The sequence below is a fragment of the Crinia signifera genome, unplaced genomic scaffold (genome assembly GCF_055691185.1).
Source record: "Crinia signifera unplaced genomic scaffold, ASM5569118v1 HAP2_SCAFFOLD_130, whole genome shotgun sequence".
NCBI lineage: Eukaryota > Metazoa > Chordata > Amphibia > Anura > Myobatrachidae > Crinia > Crinia signifera.
Window position 1 is genome coordinate 213,624 of NW_028142023.1, and position 23,104 is coordinate 236,727.

At 36.4% G+C, this 23,104-nt stretch overlaps 22 non-coding genes across 22 annotated transcripts; all 22 read left to right on the top strand.

The window, feature by feature from the left end:
* The first annotated feature begins 524 nt into the window (after positions 1–524).
* On the top strand, positions 525–606 carry TRNAL-UAG (transfer RNA leucine (anticodon UAG)). The gene has a single exon. It is a non-coding gene; the product is annotated as a tRNA-Leu (tRNA).
* An 807-nt stretch (positions 607–1,413) lies between these two features.
* On the top strand, positions 1,414–1,495 carry TRNAI-UAU (transfer RNA isoleucine (anticodon UAU)). The gene has a single exon. It is a non-coding gene; the product is annotated as a tRNA-Ile (tRNA).
* Positions 1,496–3,080: 1,585 nt separating this feature from the next.
* Positions 3,081–3,162, top strand: TRNAL-UAG (transfer RNA leucine (anticodon UAG)). Its single transcript has one exon. It is a non-coding gene; the product is annotated as a tRNA-Leu (tRNA).
* Positions 3,163–3,753: 591 nt separating this feature from the next.
* On the top strand, positions 3,754–3,835 carry TRNAL-UAG (transfer RNA leucine (anticodon UAG)). The gene has a single exon. It is a non-coding gene; the product is annotated as a tRNA-Leu (tRNA).
* A 1,229-nt stretch (positions 3,836–5,064) lies between these two features.
* Positions 5,065–5,146, top strand: TRNAL-UAG (transfer RNA leucine (anticodon UAG)). Its single transcript has one exon. It is a non-coding gene; the product is annotated as a tRNA-Leu (tRNA).
* A 1,111-nt stretch (positions 5,147–6,257) lies between these two features.
* On the top strand, positions 6,258–6,339 carry TRNAL-UAG (transfer RNA leucine (anticodon UAG)). Its single transcript has one exon. It is a non-coding gene; the product is annotated as a tRNA-Leu (tRNA).
* Positions 6,340–7,146: 807 nt separating this feature from the next.
* Positions 7,147–7,228, top strand: TRNAI-UAU (transfer RNA isoleucine (anticodon UAU)). Its single transcript has one exon. It is a non-coding gene; the product is annotated as a tRNA-Ile (tRNA).
* A 1,585-nt stretch (positions 7,229–8,813) lies between these two features.
* Positions 8,814–8,895, top strand: TRNAL-UAG (transfer RNA leucine (anticodon UAG)). Its single transcript has one exon. It is a non-coding gene; the product is annotated as a tRNA-Leu (tRNA).
* A 591-nt stretch (positions 8,896–9,486) lies between these two features.
* Positions 9,487–9,568, top strand: TRNAL-UAG (transfer RNA leucine (anticodon UAG)). The gene has a single exon. It is a non-coding gene; the product is annotated as a tRNA-Leu (tRNA).
* Positions 9,569–10,797: 1,229 nt separating this feature from the next.
* TRNAL-UAG (transfer RNA leucine (anticodon UAG)) lies at positions 10,798–10,879 on the top strand. Its single transcript has one exon. It is a non-coding gene; the product is annotated as a tRNA-Leu (tRNA).
* A 1,111-nt stretch (positions 10,880–11,990) lies between these two features.
* On the top strand, positions 11,991–12,072 carry TRNAL-UAG (transfer RNA leucine (anticodon UAG)). The gene has a single exon. It is a non-coding gene; the product is annotated as a tRNA-Leu (tRNA).
* Positions 12,073–12,876: 804 nt separating this feature from the next.
* Positions 12,877–12,958, top strand: TRNAL-UAG (transfer RNA leucine (anticodon UAG)). Its single transcript has one exon. It is a non-coding gene; the product is annotated as a tRNA-Leu (tRNA).
* Positions 12,959–13,695: 737 nt separating this feature from the next.
* On the top strand, positions 13,696–13,777 carry TRNAL-AAG (transfer RNA leucine (anticodon AAG)). Its single transcript has one exon. It is a non-coding gene; the product is annotated as a tRNA-Leu (tRNA).
* Positions 13,778–14,188: 411 nt separating this feature from the next.
* On the top strand, positions 14,189–14,270 carry TRNAL-UAG (transfer RNA leucine (anticodon UAG)). The gene has a single exon. It is a non-coding gene; the product is annotated as a tRNA-Leu (tRNA).
* A 1,207-nt stretch (positions 14,271–15,477) lies between these two features.
* On the top strand, positions 15,478–15,559 carry TRNAL-UAG (transfer RNA leucine (anticodon UAG)). Its single transcript has one exon. It is a non-coding gene; the product is annotated as a tRNA-Leu (tRNA).
* A 737-nt stretch (positions 15,560–16,296) lies between these two features.
* Positions 16,297–16,378, top strand: TRNAL-AAG (transfer RNA leucine (anticodon AAG)). Its single transcript has one exon. It is a non-coding gene; the product is annotated as a tRNA-Leu (tRNA).
* Positions 16,379–16,788: 410 nt separating this feature from the next.
* On the top strand, positions 16,789–16,870 carry TRNAL-UAG (transfer RNA leucine (anticodon UAG)). The gene has a single exon. It is a non-coding gene; the product is annotated as a tRNA-Leu (tRNA).
* A 737-nt stretch (positions 16,871–17,607) lies between these two features.
* TRNAL-AAG (transfer RNA leucine (anticodon AAG)) lies at positions 17,608–17,689 on the top strand. The gene has a single exon. It is a non-coding gene; the product is annotated as a tRNA-Leu (tRNA).
* A 411-nt stretch (positions 17,690–18,100) lies between these two features.
* Positions 18,101–18,182, top strand: TRNAL-UAG (transfer RNA leucine (anticodon UAG)). The gene has a single exon. It is a non-coding gene; the product is annotated as a tRNA-Leu (tRNA).
* Positions 18,183–19,383: 1,201 nt separating this feature from the next.
* Positions 19,384–19,465, top strand: TRNAL-UAG (transfer RNA leucine (anticodon UAG)). Its single transcript has one exon. It is a non-coding gene; the product is annotated as a tRNA-Leu (tRNA).
* A 2,035-nt stretch (positions 19,466–21,500) lies between these two features.
* Positions 21,501–21,582, top strand: TRNAL-AAG (transfer RNA leucine (anticodon AAG)). The gene has a single exon. It is a non-coding gene; the product is annotated as a tRNA-Leu (tRNA).
* Positions 21,583–22,811: 1,229 nt separating this feature from the next.
* TRNAL-AAG (transfer RNA leucine (anticodon AAG)) lies at positions 22,812–22,893 on the top strand. The gene has a single exon. It is a non-coding gene; the product is annotated as a tRNA-Leu (tRNA).
* Positions 22,894–23,104: the final 211 nt, after the last annotated feature.

The window sequence follows — 23,104 nt, forward strand, 5'->3', positions numbered from 1 at the left end:
AATTAGATTTGGGTGGGGTTTTACTTCAAAGTGAGATCTATATTGCAGTGTAAAAATAAAGCAGTCAGTATTTTCCCTGCACAGAAACAAAATTACTCACCCAAATCTAATTCTCTCTGCACATGTTACATCTGCCCCCCCTGCAGTGCACATGGTTTTGTCCATCTAAGAAGGATTTTGTCAGAAAGAATGAACCAAAATAAGGCCCATTGTTATAACAGCTAATTTCTTTCTTTGCTAACTTCCCAAAGCTGCCATATAAATTTTTCAAAGAAAATGTCAGTGATTGGTTTCAAAGTGGTAAACTCGACTAAAATGCAAATTAATTAAAAATTAACCATTTCTCATCTAGATTGCATGGCAACCAATATTCTTTAAAAAAAAATTCTCACTTATGTTAAGAGCATCTAAAATGCTTAACATAAAACAGATTTTTACGTATTTCTTTACTACAACAACAATATTTTCTGTAATTCTAGTTCTAGATTCCAGACTGTGAGAAACTATGAGCTACCTTTAAGTGTGGTAGCATGGCCGAGCGGTCTAAGGCGCTGGATTTAGGCTCCAGTCTCTTCGGAGGCGTGGGTTCAAATCCCACTGCTGCCATAATTATTTTCCAAAAACAAAATCAGTTATTTTCTCTTAAAGTTCAAATTCTATCTGGTGTATGATAGTTGCTGGGACAATTCAACAACAGAGTTCAAAAAAGTTTATCATATCTACTAGATACTTTTCAAAAATATTTCTAAAGACTGTAGAGACATAAAAATTAACTTGAAGTGATTACAATTGGATGCATTGGGCATCCTGGCATTCGGTAAGCTGCAAGTCAGGAAACTGATAGCAGAATCCCAAACACTGGTAAAACGACTGATTTTGGAACTCTGTCCTATGTGTAGGGGATGTTATGGTTCAATGGCAAGGGGTGGGGTAATGGTTAGGCACTAAGAAGGGAGGTTAAGTCTCTTCGGAGGCGTGGGTTCAAATCCCACTGCTGCCATATTTATTATTGATATATATTGTTAGAGGTTGATGTTTTCATTGTTCGTTCCACAATAATGCAATTCAATTAAAAAATAAGTGTTCATCATCACATTGTTATAACAGCTAATTTCTTTCTTTGCTAACTTCCCAAAGCTGCCATATAAATTTTCAAAGAAAATGTCAGTGATTGGTTTCAAAGTGGTAAACTCAACTAAAATGCAAATTAATTAAAAATTAACCATTTCTCATCTAGATTGCATGGCAACCAATATTCTTTAAAAAAAAATCTTTTCTCACTTATGTTAAGAGCATCTAAAATGCTTAACATAAAACATATTTTTACGTATTTCTTTACTACAACAACAACATTTTCTGTAATTCTAGTTCTAGATTCCAGACTGTGAGAAACTATGAGTTACCGTTAAGTGTGGTAGCATGGCCGAGCGGTCTAAGGCGCTGGATTTATCCTCCGGTCTCTTTGGAGGCGTGGGTTCAAATCCCACTGCTGCCATAATTAGTTTCCAAAAACAAAATCAGTTATTTTCTCTTAAAGTTCAAATTCTATCTGGTGTATGATAGTTGCTGGGACAATTCAACAACAGAGTTCAAAAAAGTTTATCATATCTACTAGATACTTTTCAAAAATATTTCTAAAGACTGTAGAGACATAAAAATTAACTTGAAGTGATTACAATTGGATGCATTGGGCATCCTGGCATTCGGGAAGTTGCAAGTCAGGAAACTGATAGCAGAATCCCAAACACTGGTAAAACGACTGATTTTGGAACTCTGTCCTATGTGTAGGGGATGTTATGGTTCAATGGCAGGGGGTGGGGTAATGGTTAGGCACTAAGAAGGGAGGTTAAGTCTCTTCGGAGGCGTGGGTTCAAATCCCACTGCTGCCATATTTATTATTGATATATATTGTTAGAGGTTGATGTTTTCATTGTTCGTTCCACAATAATGCAATTCAATTAAAAAATAAGTGTTCATCATCACATTGGGCCTTATTTTGGTTCATTCTTTCTGACAAAATCCTTCTTAGATGGGCAAAACCATGTGCACTGCAGGTGGGGCAGATGTAACATGTGCAGAGAGAATTAGATTTGGGTGGGGTTTTACTTCAAAGTGAGATCTATATTGCAGTGTAAAAATAAAGCAGTCAGTATTTTCCCTGCACAGAAACAAAATTACTCACCCAAATCTAATTCTCTCTGCACATGTTACATCTGTTGTTGTAGTAAAGAAATACGTAAAAATATGTTTTATGTTAAGCATTTTAGATGCTCTTAACATAAGTGAGAAAAGATTTTTTTTTAAAGAATATTGGTTGCCATGCAATCTAGATGAGAAATGGTTAATTTTTAATTAATTTGCATTTTAGTTGAGTTTACCACTTTGAAACCAATCACTGACATTTTCTTTGAAAATTTATATGGCAGCTTTGGGAAGTTAGCAAAGAAAGAAATTAGCTGTTATAACAATGTGATGATGAACACTTATTTTTTAATTGAATTGCATTATTGTGGAACGAACAATGAAAACATCAACCTCTAACAATATATATCAATAATAAATATGGCAGCAGTGGGATTTGAACCCACGCCTCCGAAGAGACTTAACCTCCTTTCTTAGTGCCTAACCATTACCCCACCCCTTGCCATTGAACCATAACATCCCCTACACATAGGACAGAGTTCCAAAATCAGTCGTTTTACCAGTGTTTGGGATTCTGCTATCAGTTTCCTGACTTGCTTAGAAAAAAAGTGTTCATCATCACATTGTTATAACAGCTAATTTCTTTCTTTGCTAACTTCCCAAAGCTGCCATATAAATTTTTCAAAGAAAATGTCAGTGATTGGTTTCAAAGTGGTAAACTCGACTAAAATGCAAATTAATTAAAAATTAACCATTTCTCATCTAGATTGCATGGCAACCAATATTCTTTAAAAAAAAATTCTCACTTATGTTAAGAGCATCTAAAATGCTTAACATAAAACATATTTTTACGTATTTCTTTACTACAACAACAACATTTTCTGTAATTCTAGTTCTAGATTCCAGACTGTGAGAAACTATGACTTACCTTTAAGTGTGGTAGCATGGCCGAGCGGTCTAAGGCGCTGGATTTAGGCTCCAGTCTCTTCGGAGGCGTGGGTTCAAATCCCACTGCTGCCATAATTATTTTCCAAAAACAAAATCAGTTATTTTCTCTTAAAGTTCAAATTCTATCTGGTGTATGATAGTTGCTGGGACAATTCAACAACAGAGTTCAAAAAAGTTTATCATATCTACTAGATACTTTTCAAAAATATTTCTAAAGACTGTAGAGACATAAAAATTAACTTGAAGTGATTACAATTGGATGCATTGGGCATCCTGGCATTCGGTAAGCTGCAAGTCAGGAAACTGATAGCAGAATCCCAAACACTGGTAAAACGACTGATTTTGGAACTCTGTCCTATGTGTAGGGGATGTTATGGTTCAATGGCAGGGGGTGGGGTAATGGTTAGGCACTAAGAAGGGAGGTTAAGAGTTTGGAACTATAGGAGTATGTTTAAGGTTATGCTGCAGATAGGAAGGGTCATGGTAAGATACTAAGAGGTTTTGGAGTTAGGCATTGGAAGGAAAAGAATTAAGGATAGGCTGCAGGTATGTTCAGTGTTAGAGTTAGGGGCTCGATGTTGAAAGTTAGAAGGCTAACCTAGAAAGGTTAATTTCTAGTTCTAGATTCCAGACTGTGAGAAACTATGAGTTACCTTTAAGTGTGGTAGCATGGCCGAGCGGTCTAAGGCGCTGGATTTAGGCTCCAGTCTCTTCGGAGACGTGGGTTCAAATCCCACTGCTGCCATAATTATTTTCCAAAAACAAAATCAGTTATTTTCTCTTAAAGTTCAAATTCTATCTGGTGTATGATAGTTGCTGGGACAATTCAACAACAGAGTTCAAAAAAGTTTATCATATCTACTAGATACTTTTCAAAAATATTTCTAAAGACTGTAGAGACATAAAAATTAACTTGAAGTGATTACAATTGGATGCATTGGGCATCCTGGCATTCGGTAAGCTGCAAGTCAGGAAACTGATAGCAGAATCCCAAACACTGGTAAAACGACTGATTTTGGAACTCTTTCCTATGTGTAGGGGATGTTATGGTTCAATGGCAGGGGGTGGGGTAATGGTTAGGCACTAAGAAGGGAGGTTAAGAGTTTGGAACTATAGGAGTATGTTTAAGGTTATGCTGCAGATAGGAAGGGTCATGGTAAGATACTAAGAGGTTTTGGAGTTAGGCATTGGAAGGAAAAGAATTAAGGATAGGCTGCAGGTATGTTCAGTGTTAGAGTTAGGGGCTCGATGTTGAAAGTTAGAAGGCTAACCTAGAAAGTGTAAGAATTGTGAGCATTAAGATGTCCCTAATATTGCAATGACCACCAGAAACCCAAGCACCAGTATCACGTACCTAACCCTAACCATATGTGAATGCTCTAATAAATCTCAATATGTTTTTTTACTTCATATAAAGTGAACAAAACACATTTAAATAATCATTTGATAGATCTTTGAGCCACATGAACACTGCACCCATGAGGTAGCATGGCCGAGCGGTCTAAGGCGCTGGATTAAGGCTCCAGTCTCTTCGGAGGCGTGGGTTCAAATCCCACTGCAGCCATATTTATTATTGATATATATTGTTAGAGGTTGATGTTTTCATTGTTATTTCCACAATAATGCAATTCAATTAGAAAAAAAGTGTTCATCATCACATTGTTATAACAGCTAATTTCTTTCTTTGCTAACTTCCCAAAGCTGTCATATAAATTTTTCAAAGAAAATGTCAGTGATTGGTTTCAAAGTGGTAAACTCGACTAAAATGCAAATTAATTAAAAATTAACCATTTCTCATCTAGATTGCATGGCAACCAATATTCTTTAAAAAAAAATTCTCACTTATGTTAAGAGCATCTAAAATGCTTAACATAAAACATATTTTTACATATTTCTTTACTACAACAACAACATTTTCTGTAATTCTAGTTCTAGATTCCAGACTGTGAGAAACTATGGCTTACCTTTAAGTGTGGTAGCATGGCCGAGCGGTCTAAGGCGCTGGATTTAGGCTCCAGTCTCTTCGGAGGCGTGGGTTCAAATCCCACTGCTGCCATAATTATTTTCCAAAAACAAAATCAGTTATTTTCTCTTAAAGTTCAAATTCTATCTGGTGTATGATAGTTGCTGGGACAATTCAACAACAGAGTTCAAAAAAGTTTATCATATCTACTAGATACTTTTCAAAAATATTTCTAAAGACTGTAGAGACATAAAAATTAACTTGAAGTGATTACAATTGGATGCATTGGGCATCCTGGCATTCGGTAAGCTGCAAGTCAGGAAACTGATAGCAGAATCCCAAACACTGGTAAAACGACTGATTTTGGAACTCTGTCCTATGTGTAGGGGATGTTATGGTTCAATGGCAAGGGGTGGGGTAATGGTTAGGCACTAAGAAGGGAGGTTAAGTCTCTTCGGAGGCGTGGGTTCAAATCCCACTGCTGCCATATTTATTATTGATATATATTGTTAGAGGTTGATGTTTTCATTGTTCGTTCCACAATAATGCAATTCAATTAAAAAATAAGTGTTCATCATCACATTGGGCCTTATTTTGGTTCATTCTTTCTGACAAAATCCTTCTTAGATGGGCAAAACCATGTGCACTGCAGGTGGGGCAGATGTAACATGTGCAGAGAGAATTAGATTTGGGTGGGGTTTTACTTCAAAGTGAGATCTATATTGCAGTGTAAAAATAAAGCAGTCAGTATTTTCCCTGCACAGAAACAAAATTACTCACCCAAATCTAATTCTCTCTGCACATGTTACATCTGCCCCCCCTGCAGTGCACATGGTTTTGTCCATCTAAGAAGGATTTTGTCAGAAAGAATGAACCAAAATAAGGCCCATTGTTATAACAGCTAATTTCTTTCTTTGCTAACTTCCCAAAGCTGCCATATAAATTTTTCAAAGAAAATGTCAGTGATTGGTTTCAAAGTGGTAAACTCGACTAAAATGCAAATTAATTAAAAATTAACCATTTCTCATCTAGATTGCATGGCAACCAATATTCTTTAAAAAAAAATTCTCACTTATGTTAAGAGCATCTAAAATGCTTAACATAAAACAGATTTTTACGTATTTCTTTACTACAACAACAATATTTTCTGTAATTCTAGTTCTAGATTCCAGACTGTGAGAAACTATGAGCTACCTTTAAGTGTGGTAGCATGGCCGAGCGGTCTAAGGCGCTGGATTTAGGCTCCAGTCTCTTCGGAGGCGTGGGTTCAAATCCCACTGCTGCCATAATTATTTTCCAAAAACAAAATCAGTTATTTTCTCTTAAAGTTCAAATTCTATCTGGTGTATGATAGTTGCTGGGACAATTCAACAACAGAGTTCAAAAAAGTTTATCATATCTACTAGATACTTTTCAAAAATATTTCTAAAGACTGTAGAGACATAAAAATTAACTTGAAGTGATTACAATTGGATGCATTGGGCATCCTGGCATTCGGTAAGCTGCAAGTCAGGAAACTGATAGCAGAATCCCAAACACTGGTAAAACGACTGATTTTGGAACTCTGTCCTATGTGTAGGGGATGTTATGGTTCAATGGCAAGGGGTGGGGTAATGGTTAGGCACTAAGAAGGGAGGTTAAGTCTCTTCGGAGGCGTGGGTTCAAATCCCACTGCTGCCATATTTATTATTGATATATATTGTTAGAGGTTGATGTTTTCATTGTTCGTTCCACAATAATGCAATTCAATTAAAAAATAAGTGTTCATCATCACATTGTTATAACAGCTAATTTCTTTCTTTGCTAACTTCCCAAAGCTGCCATATAAATTTTCAAAGAAAATGTCAGTGATTGGTTTCAAAGTGGTAAACTCAACTAAAATGCAAATTAATTAAAAATTAACCATTTCTCATCTAGATTGCATGGCAACCAATATTCTTTAAAAAAAAATCTTTTCTCACTTATGTTAAGAGCATCTAAAATGCTTAACATAAAACATATTTTTACGTATTTCTTTACTACAACAACAACATTTTCTGTAATTCTAGTTCTAGATTCCAGACTGTGAGAAACTATGAGTTACCGTTAAGTGTGGTAGCATGGCCGAGCGGTCTAAGGCGCTGGATTTATCCTCCGGTCTCTTTGGAGGCGTGGGTTCAAATCCCACTGCTGCCATAATTAGTTTCCAAAAACAAAATCAGTTATTTTCTCTTAAAGTTCAAATTCTATCTGGTGTATGATAGTTGCTGGGACAATTCAACAACAGAGTTCAAAAAAGTTTATCATATCTACTAGATACTTTTCAAAAATATTTCTAAAGACTGTAGAGACATAAAAATTAACTTGAAGTGATTACAATTGGATGCATTGGGCATCCTGGCATTCGGGAAGTTGCAAGTCAGGAAACTGATAGCAGAATCCCAAACACTGGTAAAACGACTGATTTTGGAACTCTGTCCTATGTGTAGGGGATGTTATGGTTCAATGGCAGGGGGTGGGGTAATGGTTAGGCACTAAGAAGGGAGGTTAAGTCTCTTCGGAGGCGTGGGTTCAAATCCCACTGCTGCCATATTTATTATTGATATATATTGTTAGAGGTTGATGTTTTCATTGTTCGTTCCACAATAATGCAATTCAATTAAAAAATAAGTGTTCATCATCACATTGGGCCTTATTTTGGTTCATTCTTTCTGACAAAATCCTTCTTAGATGGGCAAAACCATGTGCACTGCAGGTGGGGCAGATGTAACATGTGCAGAGAGAATTAGATTTGGGTGGGGTTTTACTTCAAAGTGAGATCTATATTGCAGTGTAAAAATAAAGCAGTCAGTATTTTCCCTGCACAGAAACAAAATTACTCACCCAAATCTAATTCTCTCTGCACATGTTACATCTGTTGTTGTAGTAAAGAAATACGTAAAAATATGTTTTATGTTAAGCATTTTAGATGCTCTTAACATAAGTGAGAAAAGATTTTTTTTTAAAGAATATTGGTTGCCATGCAATCTAGATGAGAAATGGTTAATTTTTAATTAATTTGCATTTTAGTTGAGTTTACCACTTTGAAACCAATCACTGACATTTTCTTTGAAAATTTATATGGCAGCTTTGGGAAGTTAGCAAAGAAAGAAATTAGCTGTTATAACAATGTGATGATGAACACTTATTTTTTAATTGAATTGCATTATTGTGGAACGAACAATGAAAACATCAACCTCTAACAATATATATCAATAATAAATATGGCAGCAGTGGGATTTGAACCCACGCCTCCGAAGAGACTTAACCTCCTTTCTTAGTGCCTAACCATTACCCCACCCCTTGCCATTGAACCATAACATCCCCTACACATAGGACAGAGTTCCAAAATCAGTCGTTTTACCAGTGTTTGGGATTCTGCTATCAGTTTCCTGACTTGCTTAGAAAAAAAGTGTTCATCATCACATTGTTATAACAGCTAATTTCTTTCTTTGCTAACTTCCCAAAGCTGCCATATAAATTTTTCAAAGAAAATGTCAGTGATTGGTTTCAAAGTGGTAAACTCGACTAAAATGCAAATTAATTAAAAATTAACCATTTCTCATCTAGATTGCATGGCAACCAATATTCTTTAAAAAAAAATTCTCACTTATGTTAAGAGCATCTAAAATGCTTAACATAAAACATATTTTTACGTATTTCTTTACTACAACAACAACATTTTCTGTAATTCTAGTTCTAGATTCCAGACTGTGAGAAACTATGACTTACCTTTAAGTGTGGTAGCATGGCCGAGCGGTCTAAGGCGCTGGATTTAGGCTCCAGTCTCTTCGGAGGCGTGGGTTCAAATCCCACTGCTGCCATAATTATTTTCCAAAAACAAAATCAGTTATTTTCTCTTAAAGTTCAAATTCTATCTGGTGTATGATAGTTGCTGGGACAATTCAACAACAGAGTTCAAAAAAGTTTATCATATCTACTAGATACTTTTCAAAAATATTTCTAAAGACTGTAGAGACATAAAAATTAACTTGAAGTGATTACAATTGGATGCATTGGGCATCCTGGCATTCGGTAAGCTGCAAGTCAGGAAACTGATAGCAGAATCCCAAACACTGGTAAAACGACTGATTTTGGAACTCTGTCCTATGTGTAGGGGATGTTATGGTTCAATGGCAGGGGGTGGGGTAATGGTTAGGCACTAAGAAGGGAGGTTAAGAGTTTGGAACTATAGGAGTATGTTTAAGGTTATGCTGCAGATAGGAAGGGTCATGGTAAGATACTAAGAGGTTTTGGAGTTAGGCATTGGAAGGAAAAGAATTAAGGATAGGCTGCAGGTATGTTCAGTGTTAGAGTTAGGGGCTCGATGTTGAAAGTTAGAAGGCTAACCTAGAAAGGTTAATTTCTAGTTCTAGATTCCAGACTGTGAGAAACTATGAGTTACCTTTAAGTGTGGTAGCATGGCCGAGCGGTCTAAGGCGCTGGATTTAGGCTCCAGTCTCTTCGGAGACGTGGGTTCAAATCCCACTGCTGCCATAATTATTTTCCAAAAACAAAATCAGTTATTTTCTCTTAAAGTTCAAATTCTATCTGGTGTATGATAGTTGCTGGGACAATTCAACAACAGAGTTCAAAAAAGTTTATCATATCTACTAGATACTTTTCAAAAATATTTCTAAAGACTGTAGAGACATAAAAATTAACTTGAAGTGATTACAATTGGATGCATTGGGCATCCTGGCATTCGGTAAGCTGCAAGTCAGGAAACTGATAGCAGAATCCCAAACACTGGTAAAACGACTGATTTTGGAACTCTTTCCTATGTGTAGGGGATGTTATGGTTCAATGGCAGGGGGTGGGGTAATGGTTAGGCACTAAGAAGGGAGGTTAAGAGTTTGGAACTATAGGAGTATGTTTAAGGTTATGCTGCAGATAGGAAGGGTCATGGTAAGATACTAAGAGGTTTTGGAGTTAGGCATTGGAAGGAAAAGAATTAAGGATAGGCTGCAGGTATGTTCAGTGTTAGAGTTAGGGGCTCGATGTTGAAAGTTAGAAGGCTAACCTAGAAAGTGTAAGAATTGTGAGCATTAAGATGTCCCTAATATTGCAATGACCACCAGAAACCCAAGCACCAGTATCACGTACCTAACCCTAACCATATGTGAATGCTCTAATAAATCTCAATATGTTTTTTTACTTCATATAAAGTGAACAAAACACATTTAAATAATCATTTGATAGATCTTTGAGCCACATGAACACTGCACCCATGAGGTAGCATGGCCGAGCGGTCTAAGGCGCTGGATTAAGGCTCCAGTCTCTTCGGAGGCGTGGGTTCAAATCCCACTGCAGCCATATTTATTATTGATATATATTGTTAGAGGTTGATGTTTTCATTGTTATTTCCACAATAATGCAATTCAATTAGAAAAAAAGTGTTCATCATCACATTGTTATAACAGCTAATTTCTTTCTTTGCTAACTTCCCAAAGCTGTCATATAAATTTTTCAAAGAAAATGTCAGTGATTGGTTTCAAAGTGGTAAACTCGACTAAAATGCAAATTAATTAAAAATTAACCATTTCTCATCTAGATTGCATGGCAACCAATATTCTTTAAAAAAAAATTCTCACTTATGTTAAGAGCATCTAAAATGCTTAACATAAAACATATTTTTACATATTTCTTTACTACAACAACAACATTTTCTGTAATTCTAGTTCTAGATTCCAGACTGTGAGAAACTATGGCTTACCTTTAAGTGTGGTAGCATGGCCGAGCGGTCTAAGGCGCTGGATTTAGGCTCCAGTCTCTTCGGAGGCGTGGGTTCAAATCCCACTGCTGCCATAATTATTTTCCAAAAACAAAATCAGTTATTTTCTCTTAAAGTTCAAATTCTATCTGGTGTATGATAGTTGCTGGGACAATTCAACAACAGAGTTCAAAAAAGTTTATCATATCTACTAGATACTTTTCAAAAATATTTCTAAAGACTGTAGAGACATAAAAATTAACTTGAAGTGATTACAATTGGATGCATTGGGCATCCTGGCATTCGGTAAGCTGCAAGTCAGGAAACTGATAGCAGAATCCCAAACACTGGTAAAACGACTGATTTTGGAACTCTGTCCTATGTGTAGGGGATGTTATGGTTCAATGGCAAGGGGTGGGGTAATGGTTAGGCACTAAGAAGGGAGGTTAAGTCTCTTCGGAGGCGTGGGTTCAAATCCCACTGCTGCCATATTTATTATTGATATATATTGTTAGAGGTTGATGTTTTCATTGTTCGTTCCACAATAATGCAATTCAATTAAAAAATAAGTGTTCATCATCACATTGGGCCTTATTTTGGTTCATTCTTTCTGACAAAATCCTTCTTAGATGGGCAAAACCATGTGCACTGCAGGTGGGGCAGATGTAACATGTGCAGAGAGAATTAGATTTGGGTGGGGTTTTACTTCAAAGTGAGATCTATATTGCAGTGTAAAAATAAAGCAGTCAGTATTTTCCCTGCACAGAAACAAAATTACTCACCCAAATCTAATTCTCTCTGCACATGTTACATCTGCCCCCCCTGCAGTGCACATGGTTTTGTCCATCTAAGAAGGATTTTGTCAGAAAGAATGAACCAAAATAAGGCCCATTGTTATAACAGCTAATTTCTTTCTTTGCTAACTTCCCAAAGCTGCCATATAAATTTTTCAAAGAAAATGTCAGTGATTGGTTTCAAAGTGGTAAACTCGACTAAAATGCAAATTAATTAAAAATTAACCATTTCTCATCTAGATTGCATGGCAACCAATATTCTTTAAAAAAAAATTCTCACTTATGTTAAGAGCATCTAAAATGCTTAACATAAAACAGATTTTTACGTATTTCTTTACTACAACAACAATATTTTCTGTAATTCTAGTTCTAGATTCCAGACTGTGAGAAACTATGAGCTACCTTTAAGTGTGGTAGCATGGCCGAGCGGTCTAAGGCGCTGGATTTAGGCTCCAGTCTCTTCGGAGGCGTGGGTTCAAATCCCACTGCTGCCATAATTATTTTCCAAAAACAAAATCAGTTATTTTCTCTTAAAGTTCAAATTCTATCTGGTGTATGATAGTTGCTGGGACAATTCAACAACAGAGTTCAAAAAAGTTTATCATATCTACTAGATACTTTTCAAAAATATTTCTAAAGACTGTAGAGACATAAAAATTAACTTGAAGTGATTACAATTGGATGCATTGGGCATCCTGGCATTCGGTAAGCTGCAAGTCAGGAAACTGATAGCAGAATCCCAAACACTGGTAAAACGACTGATTTTGGAACTCTGTCCTATGTGTAGGGGATGTTATGGTTCAATGGCAAGGGGTGGGGTAATGGTTAGGCACTAAGAAGGGAGGTTAAGTCTCTTCGGAGGCGTGGGTTCAAATCCCACTGCTGCCATATTTATTATTGATATATATTGTTAGAGGTTGATGTTTTCATTGTTCGTTCCACAATAATGCAATTCAATTAAAAAATAAGTGTTCATCATCACATTGTTATAACAGCTAATTTCTTTCTTTGCTAACTTCCCAAAGCTGCCATATAAATTTTTCAAAGAAAATGTCAGTGATTGGTTTCAAAGTGGTAAACTCGACTAAAATGCAAATTAATTAAAAATTAACCATTTCTCATCTAGATTGCATGGCAACCAATATTCTTTAAAAAAAAATTCTCACTTATGTTAAGAGCATCTAAAATGCTTAACATAAAACATATTTTTACGTATTTCTTTACTACAACAACAACATTTTCTGTAATTCTAGTTCTAGATTCCAGACTGTGAGAAACTATGAGTTACCTTTAAGTGTGGTAGCATGGCCGAGCGGTCTAAGGCGCTGGATTTAGGCTCCAGTCTCTTCGGAGGCGTGGGTTCAAATCCCACTGCTGCCATAATTATTTTCCAAAAACAAAATCAGTTATTTTCTCTTAAAGTTCAAATTCTATCTGGTGTATGATAGTTGCTGGGACAATTCAACAACAGAGTTCAAAAAAGTTTATCATATCTACTAGATACTTTTCAAAAATATTTCTAAAGACTGTAGAGACATAAAAATTAACTTGAAGTGATTACAATTGGATGCATTGGGCATCCTGGCATTCGGGAAGCTGCAAGTCAGGAAACTGATAGCAGAATCCCAAACACTGGTAAAACGACTGATTTTGGAACTCTGTCCTATGTGTAGGGGATGTTATGGTTCAATGGCAGGGGGTGGGGTAATGGTTAGGCACTAAGAAGGGAGGTTAAGAGTTTGGAACTATAGGAGTATGTTTAAGGTTATGCTGCAGATAGGAAGGGTCATGGTAAGATACTAAGAGATTTTGGAGTTAGGCATTGGAAGGAAAAGAATTAAGGATAGGCTGCAGGTATGTTCAGTGTTAGAGTTAGGGGCTCGATGTTGAAAGTTAGAAGGCTAACCTAGCAAGTGTCAGAATTGTGAGCATTGAGATGTCCCTAATATTGCAATGACCACCAGAAACCCAAGCACCAGTATCACGTACCTAACCCTAACCATATGTGAATGCTCTAATAAATCTCAATATGTTTTTTTACTTCATATAAAGTGAACAAAACACATTTAAATAATCATTTGATAGATCTTTGAGCCACATGAACACTGCACCCATGAGGTAGCATGGCCGAGCGGTCTAAAGCGCTGGATTAAGGCTCCAGTCTCTTTAGAGGCGTGGGTTCAAATCCCACTGCTGCCATATTTATTATTGATATATATTGTTAGAGGTTGATGTTTTCATTGTTCTTTCCACAATAATGCAATTCAATTAAAAAATAAGTGTTCATCATCACATTGTTATAACAGCTAATTTCTTTCTTTGCTAACTTCCCAAAGCTGCCATATAAATTTTTCAAAGAAAATGTCAGTGATTGGTTTCAAAGTGGTAAACTCGACTAAAATGCAAATTAATTAAAAATTAACCATTTCTCATCTAGATTGCATGGCAACCAATATTCTTTAAAAAAAAATTCTCACTTATGTTAAGAGCATCTAAAATGCTTAACATAAAACAGATTTTTACATATTTCTTTACTACAACAACAACATTTTCTGTAATTTCTAGTTCTAGATTCCAGACTGTGAGAAACTATGAGTTACCTTTAAGTGTGGTAGCATGGCCGAGCGGTCTAAGGCGCTGGATTTAGGCTCCAGTCTCTTCGGAGGCGTGGGTTCAAATCCCACTGCTGCCATAATTATTTTCCAAAAACAAAATCAGTTATTTTCTCTTAAAGTTCAAATTCTATCTGGTGTATGATAGTTGCTGGGACAATTCAACAACAGAGTTCAAAAAAGTTTATCATATCTACTAGATACTTTTCAAAAATATTTCTAAAGACTGTAGAGACATAAAAATTAACTTGAAGTGATTACAATTGGATGCATTGGGCATCCTGGCATTCGGGAAGCTGCAAGTCAGGAAACTGATAGCAGAATCCCAAACACTGGTAAAACGACTGATTTTGGAACTCTGTCCTATGTGTAGGGGATGTTATGGTTCAATGGCAGGGGCTGGGGTAATGGTTAGGCACTAAGAAGGGAGGTTAAGAGTTTGGAACTATAGGAGTATGTTTAAGGTTATGCTGCAGATAGGAAGGGTCATGGTAAGATACTAAGAGGTTTTGGAGTTAGGCATTGGAAGGAAAAGAATTAAGGATAGGCTGCAGGTATGTTCAGTGTTAGAGTTATGGGCTCGATGTTGAAAGTTAGAAGGCTAACCTAGCAAGTGTCAGAATTGTGAGCATTGAGATGTCCCTAATATTGCAATGACCACCAGAAACCCAAGCACCAGTATCACGTACCTAACCCTAACCATATGTGAATGCTCTAATAAATCTCAATATGTTTTTTTACTTCATATAAAGTGAACAAAACACATTTAAATAATCATTTGATAGATCTTTGAGCCACATGAACACTGCACCAATGAGGTAGCATGGCCGAGCGGTCTAAGGCGCTGGAGGCGTGGGTTCAAATCCCACTGCTGCCATATTTATTATTGATATATATTGTTAGAGGTTGATGTTTTCATTGTTCTTTCCACAATAATGCAATTCAATTAAAAAATAAGTGTTCATCATCACATTGTTATAACAGCTAATTTCTTTCTTTGCTAACTTCCCAAAGCTGCCATATAAATTTTTCAAAGAAAATGTCAGTGATTGGTTTCAAAGTGGTAAACTCGACTAAAATGCAAATTAATTAAAAATTAACCATTTCTCATCTAGATTGCATGGCAACCAATATTCTTTAAAAAAAAATTCTCACTTATGTTAAGAGCATCTAAAATGCTTAACATAAAACAGATTTTTACGTATTTCTTTACTACAACAACAACATTTTCTGTAATTCTAGTTCTAGATTCCAGACTGTGAGAAACTATGAGCTACCTTTAAGTGTGGTAGCATGGCCGAGCGGTCTAAGGCGCTGGATTTAGGCTCCAGTCTCTTTGGAGGCGTGGGTTCAAATCCCACTGCTGCCATAATTATTTTCCAAACACAAAATCAGTTATTTTCTCTTAAAGTTCAAATTCTATCTGGTGTATGATAGTTGCTGGGACAATTCAACAACAGAGTTCAAAAAAGTTTATCATATCTACTAGATACTTTTCAAAAATATTTCTAAAGACTGTAGAGACATAAAAATTAACTTGAAGTGATTACAATTGGATGCATTGGGCATCCTGGCATTCGGTAAGCTGCAAGTCAGGAAACTGATAGCAGAATCCCAAACACTGGTAAAACGACTGATTTTGGAACTCTGTCCTATGTGTAGGGGATGTTATGGTTCAATGGCAGGGGGTGGGGTAATGGTTAGGCACTAAGAAGGGAGGTTAAGAGTTTGGAACTATAGGAGTATGTTTAAGGTTATGCTGCAGATAGGAAGGGTCATGGTAAGATACTAAGAGGTTTTGGAGTTAGGCATTGGAAGGAAAAGAATTAAGGATAGGCTGCAGGTATGTTCAGTGTTAGAGTTAGGGGCTCGATGTTGAAAGTTAGAAGGCTAACCTAGAAAGTGTAAGAATTGTGAGCATTAAGATGTCCCTAATATTGCAATGACCACCAGAAACCCAAGCACCAGTATCACGTTCCTAACCCTAACCATATGTGAATGCTCTAATAAATCTCAATATGTTTTTTTACTTCATATAAAGTGAACAAAACACATTTAAATAATCATTTGATAGATCTTTGAGCCACATGAACACTGCACCCATGAGGTAGCATGGCCGAGCGGTCTAAGGCGCTGGATTAAGGCTCCAGTCTCTTCGGAGGCGTGGGTTCAAATCCCACTGCTGCCATATTTATTATTGATATATATTGTTAGAGGTTGATGTTTTCATTGTTATTTCCACAATAATGCAATTCAATTAGAAAAAAAGTGTTCATCATCACATTGTTATAACAGCTAATTTCTTTCTTTGCTAACTTCCCAAAGCTGCCATATAAATTTTTCAAAGAAAATGTCAGTGATTGGTTTCAAAGTGGTAAACTCGACTAAAATGCAAATTAATTAAAAATTAACCATTTCTCATCTAGATTGCATGGCAACCAATATTCTTTAAAAAAAAATTCTCACTTATGTTAAGAGCATCTAAAATGCTTAACATAAAACATATTTTTACGTATTTCTTTACTACAACAACAACATTTTCTGTAATTCTAGTTCTAGATTCCAGACTGTGAGAAACTATGACTTACCTTTAAGTGTGGTAGCATGGCCGAGCGGTCTAAGGCGCTGGATTTAGGCTCCAGTCTCTTCGGAGGCATGGGTTCAAATCCCACTGCTGCCATAATTATTTTCCAAAAACAAAATCAGTTATTTTCTCTTAAAGTTCAAATTCTATCTGGTGTATGATAGTTGCTGGGACAATTCAACAACAGAGTTCAAAAAAGTTTATCATATCTACTAGATACTTTTCAAAAATATTTCTAAAGACTGTACAGACATAAAAATTAACTTGAAGTGATTACAATTGGATGCATTGGGCATCCTGGCATTCGGTAAGCTGCAAGTCAGGAAACTGATAGCAGAATCCCAAGCACTGGTAAAACGACTGATTTTGGAACTCTGTCCTATGTGTAGGGGATGTTATGGTTCAATGGCAGGGGGTGGGGTAATGGTTAGGCACTAAGAAGGGAGGTTAAGAGTTTGGAACTATAGAAGTATGTTTAAGGTTATGCTGCAGATAGGAAGGGTCATGGTAAGATACTAAGAGGTTTTGGAGTTAGGCATTGGAAGGAAAAGAATTAAGGATAGGCTGCAGGTATGTTCAGTGTTAGAGTTAGGGGCTCGATGTTGAAAGTTAGAAGGCTAACCTAGCAAGTGTCAGAATTGTGAGCATTAAGATGTCCCTAATATTGCAATGACCACCAGAAACCCAAGCACCAGTATCACGTACCTAACCCTAACCATATGTGAATGCTCTAATAAATCTCAATATGTTTTTTTACTTCATATAAAGTGAACAAAACACATTTAAATAATCATTTGATAGATCTTTGAGCCACATGAACACTGCACCAATGAGGTAGCATGGCCGAGCGGTCTAAGGCGCTGGATTAAGGCTCCAGTCTCTTCGGAGGCGTGGGTTCAAATCCCACTGCTGCCATATTTATTATTGATATATATTGTTAGAGGTTGATGTTTTCATTGTTATTTCCACAATAATGCAATTCAATTAGAAAAAAAGTGTTCATCATCACATTGTTATAACAGCTAATTTCTTTCTTTGCTAACTTCCCAAAGCTGCCATATAAATTTTTCAAAGAAAATGTCAGTGATTGGTTTCAAAGTGGTAAACTCGACTAAAATGCAAATTAATTAAAAATTAACCATTTCTCATCTAGATTGCATGGCAACCAATATTCTTTAAAAAAAAATTCTCACTTATGTTAAGAGCATCTAAAATGCTTAACATAAAACAGATTTTTACATATTTCTTTACTACAACAACAACATTTTCTGTAATTTCTAGTTCTAGATTCCAGACTGTGAGAAACTATGAGTTACCTTTAAGTGTGGTAGCATGGCCGAGCGGTCTAAGGCGCTGGATTTAGGCTCCAGTCTCTTCGGAGGCGTGGGTTCAAATCCCACTGCTGCCATAATTATTTTCCAAAAACAAAATCAGTTATTTTCTCTTAAAGTTCAAATTCTATCTGGTGTATGATAGTTGCTGGGACAATTCAACAACAGAGTTCAAAAAAGTTTATCATATCTACTAGATACTTTTCAAAAATATTTCTAAAGACTGTAGAGACATAAAAATTAACTTGAAGTGATTACAATTGGATGCATTGGGCATCCTGGCATTCGGGAAGCTGCAAGTCAGGAAACTGATAGCAGAATCCCAAACACTGGTAAAACGACTGATTTTGGAACTCTGTCCTATGTGTAGGGGATGTTATGGTTCAATGGCAGGGGGTGGGGTAATGGTTAGGCACTAAGAAGGGAGGTTAAGAGTTTGGAACTATAGGAGTATGTTTAAGGTTATGCTGCAGATAGGAAGGGTAATGGTAAGATACTAAGAGGTTTTGGAGTTAGGCATTGGAAGGAAAAGAATTAAGGATAGGCTGCAGGTATGTTCAGTGTTAGAGTTATGGGCTCGATGTTGAAAGTTAGAAGGCTAACCTAGCAAGTGTCAGAATTGTGAGCATTGAGATGTCCCTAATATTGCAATGACCACCAGAAACCCAAGCACCAGTATCACGTACCTAACCCTAACCATATGTGAATGCTCTAATAAATCTCAATATGTTTTTTTACTTCATATAAAGTGAACAAAACACATTTAAATAATCATTTGATAGATCTTTGAGCCACATGAACATTGCACCCATGAGGTAGCATGGCCGAGCGGTCTAAGGCGCTGGAGGCGTGGGTTCAAATCCCACTGCTGCCATATTTATTATTGATATATATTGTTAGAGGTTGATGTTTTCATTGTTCTTTCCACAATAATGCAATTCAATTAAAAAATAAGTGTTCATCATCACATTGTTATAACAGCTAATTTCTTTCTTTGCTAACTTCCCAAAGCTGCCATATAAATTTTTCAAAGAAAATGTCAGTGATTGGTTTCAAAGTGGTAAACTCGACTAAAATGCAAATTAATTAAAAATTAACCATTTCTCATCTAGATTGCATGGCAACCAATATTCTTTAAAAAAAAATTCTCACTTATGTTAAGAGCATCTAAAATGCTTAACATAAAACAGATTTTTACGTATACTACAACAACAACATTTTCTGTAATTCTAGTTCTAGATTCCAGACTGTGAGAAACTATGAGCTACCTTTAAGTGTGGTAGCATGGCCGAGCGGTCTAAGGCGCTGGATTTAGGCTCCAGTCTCTTTGGAGGCGTGGGTTCAAATCCCACTGCTGCCATAATTATTTTCCAAAAACAAAATCAGTTATTTTCTCTTAAAGTTCAAATTCTATCTGGTGTATGATAGTTGCTGGGACAATTCAACAACAGAGTTCAAAAAAGTTTATCATATCTACTAGATACTTTTCAAAAATATTTCTAAAGACTGTATCGACATAAAAATTAACTTGAAGTGATTACAATTGGATGCATTGGGCATCCTGGCATTCGGTAAGCTGCAAGTCAGGAAACTGATAGCAGAATCCCAAGCACTGGTAAAACGACTGATTTTGGAACTCTGTCCTATGTGTAGGGGATGTTATGGTTCAATGGCAGGGGGTGGGGTAATGGTTAGGCACTAAGAAGGGAGGTTAGGAGTTTGGAACTATAGGAGTATGTTTAAGGTTATGCTGCAGATAGGAAGGGTCATGGTAAGATACTAAGAGGTTTTGGAGTTAGGCATTGGAAGGAAAAGAATTAAGGATAGGCTGCAGGTATGTTCAGTGTTAGAGTTAGGGGCTCGATGTTGAAAGTTAGAAGGCTAACCTAGCAAGTGTCAGAATTGTGAGCATTAAGATGTCCCTAATATTGCAATGACCACCAGAAACCCAAGCACCAGTATCACGTACCTAACCCTAACCATATGTGAATGCTCTAATAAATCTCAATATGTTTTTTTACTTCATATAAAGTGAACAAAACACATTTAAATAATCATTTGATAGATCTTTGAGCCACATGAACACTGCACCAATGAGGTAGCATGGCCGAGCGGTCTAAGGCGCTGGATTAAGGCTCCAGTCTCTTCCGAGGCGTGGGTTCATATCCCACTGCTGCCATATTTATTGTTAGAGATTGATGTTTTCATTGTTATTTCCACAATAATGCAATTCAATTAGAAAAAAAGTGTTCATCATCACATTGTTATAACAGCTAATTTCTTTCTTTGCTAACTTCCCAAAGCTGCCATATAAATTTTTCAAAGAAAATGTCAGTGATTGGTTTCAAAGTGGTAAACTCGACTAAAATGCAAATTAATTAAAAATTAACCATTTCTCATCTAGATTGCATGGCAACCAATATTCTTTAAAAAAAAATTCTCACTTATGTTAAGAGCATCTAAAATGCTTAACATAAAACATATTTTTACGTATTTCTTTACTACAACAACAACATTTTCTGTAATTCTAGTTCTAGATTCCAGACTGTGAGAAACTATGAGTTACCTTTAAGTGTGGTAGCATGGCCGAGCGGTCTAAGGCGCTGGATTTAGGCTCCACTCTCTTCGGAGGCGTGGGTTCAAATCCCACTGCTGCCATAATTATTTTCCAAAAACAAAATCAGTTATTTTCTCTTAAAGTTCAAATTCTATCTGGTGTATGATAGTTGCTGGGACAATTCAACAACAGAGTTCAAAAAAGTTTATCATATCTACTAGATACTTTTCAAAAATATTTCTAAAGACTGTAGAGACATAAAAATTAACTTGAAGTGATTACAATTGGATGCATTGGGCATCCTGGCATTCGGGAAGCTGCAAGTCAGGAAACTGATAGCAGAATCCCAAACACTGGTAAAACGACTGATTTTGGAACTCTGTCCTATGTGTAGGGGATGTTATGGTTCAATGGCAGGGGGTGGGGTAATGGTTAGGCACTAAGAAGGGAGGTTAAGAGTTTGGAACTATAGGAGTATGTTTAAGGTTATGCTGCAGATAGGAAGGGTCATGGTAAGATACTAAGAGGTTTTGGAGTTAGGCATTGGAAGGAAAAGAATTAAGGATAGGCTGCAGGTATGTTCAGTGTTAGAGTTAGGGGCTCGATGTTGAAAGTTAGAAGGCTAACCTAGCAAGTGTCAGAATTGTGAGCATTAAGATGTCCCTAATATTGCAATGACCACCAGAAACCCAAGCACCAGTATCACGTACCTAACCCTAACCATATGTGAATGCTCTAATAAATCTCAATATGTTTTTTTACTTCATATAAAGTGAACAAAACACATTTAAATAATCATTTGATAGATCTTTGAGCCACATGAACACTGCACCAATGAGGTAGCATGGCCGAGCGGTCTAAGGCGCTGGATTAAGGCTCCAGTCTCTTCGGAGGCGTGGGTTCAAATCCCACTGCTGCCATATTTATTATTGATATATATTGTTAGAGATTGATGTTTTCATTGTTATTTCCACAATAATGCAATTCAATTAGAAAAAAAGTGTTCATCATCACATTGTTATAACAGCTAATTTCTTTCTTTGCTAACTTCCCAAAGCTGCCATATAAATTTTTCAAAGAAAATGTCAGTGATTGGTTTCAAAGTGGTAAACTCGACTAAAATGCAAATTAATTAAAAATTAACCATTTCTCATCTAGATTGCATGGCAACCAATATTCTTTAAAAAAAAATTCTCACTTATGTTAAGAGCATCTAAAATGCTTAACATAAAACATATTTTTACGTATTTCTTTACTACAACAACAACATTTTCTGTAATTCTAGTTCTAGATTCCAGACTGTGAGAAACTATGAGTTACCTTTAAGTGTGGTAGCATGGCCGAGCGGTCTAAGGCGCTGGATTTAGGCTCCACTCTCTTCGGAGGCGTGGGTTCAAATCCCACTGCTGCCATAATTATTTTCCAAAAACAAAATCAGTTATTTTCTCTTAAAGTTCAAATTCTATCTGGTGTATGATAGTTGCTGGGACAATTCAACAACAGAGTTCAAAAAAGTTTATCATATCTACTAGATACTTTTCAAAAATATTTCTAAAGACTGTACAGACATAAAAATTAACTTGAAGTGATTACAATTGGATGCATTGGGCATCCTGGCATTCGGTAAGCTGCAAGTCAGGAAACTGATAGCAGAATCCCAAGCACTGGTAAAACGACTGATTTTGGAACTCTGTCCTATGTGTAGGGGATGTTATGGTTCAATGGCAGGGGGTGGGGTAATGGTTAGGCACTAAGAAGGGAGGTTAAGAGTTTGGAACTATAGGAGTATGTTTAAGGTTATGCTGCAGATAGGAAGGGTCATGGTAAGATACTAAGAGGTTTTGGAGTTAGGCATTGGAAGGAAAAGAATTAAGGATAGGCTGCAGGTATGTTCAGTGTTAGAGTTAGGGGCTCGATGTTGAAAGTTAGAAGGCTAACCTAGCAAGTGTCAGAATTGTGAGCATTAAGATGTCCCTAATATTGCAATGACCACCAGAAACCCAAGCACCAGTATCACGTACCTAACCCTAACCATATGTGAATGCTCTAATAAATCTCAATATGTTTTTTTACTTCATATAAAGTGAACAAAACACATTTCAATAATCATTTGATAGATCTTTGAGCCACATGAACACTGCACCAATGAGGTAGCATGGCCGAGCGGTCTAAGGCGCTGGATTAAGGCTCCAGTCTCTTCGGAGGCGTGGGTTCAAATCCCACTGCTGCCATATTTATTATTGATATATATTGTTAGAGATTGATGTTTTCATTGTTATTTCCACAATAATGCAATTCAATTAGAAAAAAAGTGTTCATCATCACATTGTTATAACAGCTAATTTCTTTCTTTGCTAACTTCCCAAAGCTGCCATATAAATTTTTCAAAGAAAATGTCAGTGATTGGTTTCAAAGTGGTAAACTCGACTAAAATGCAAATTA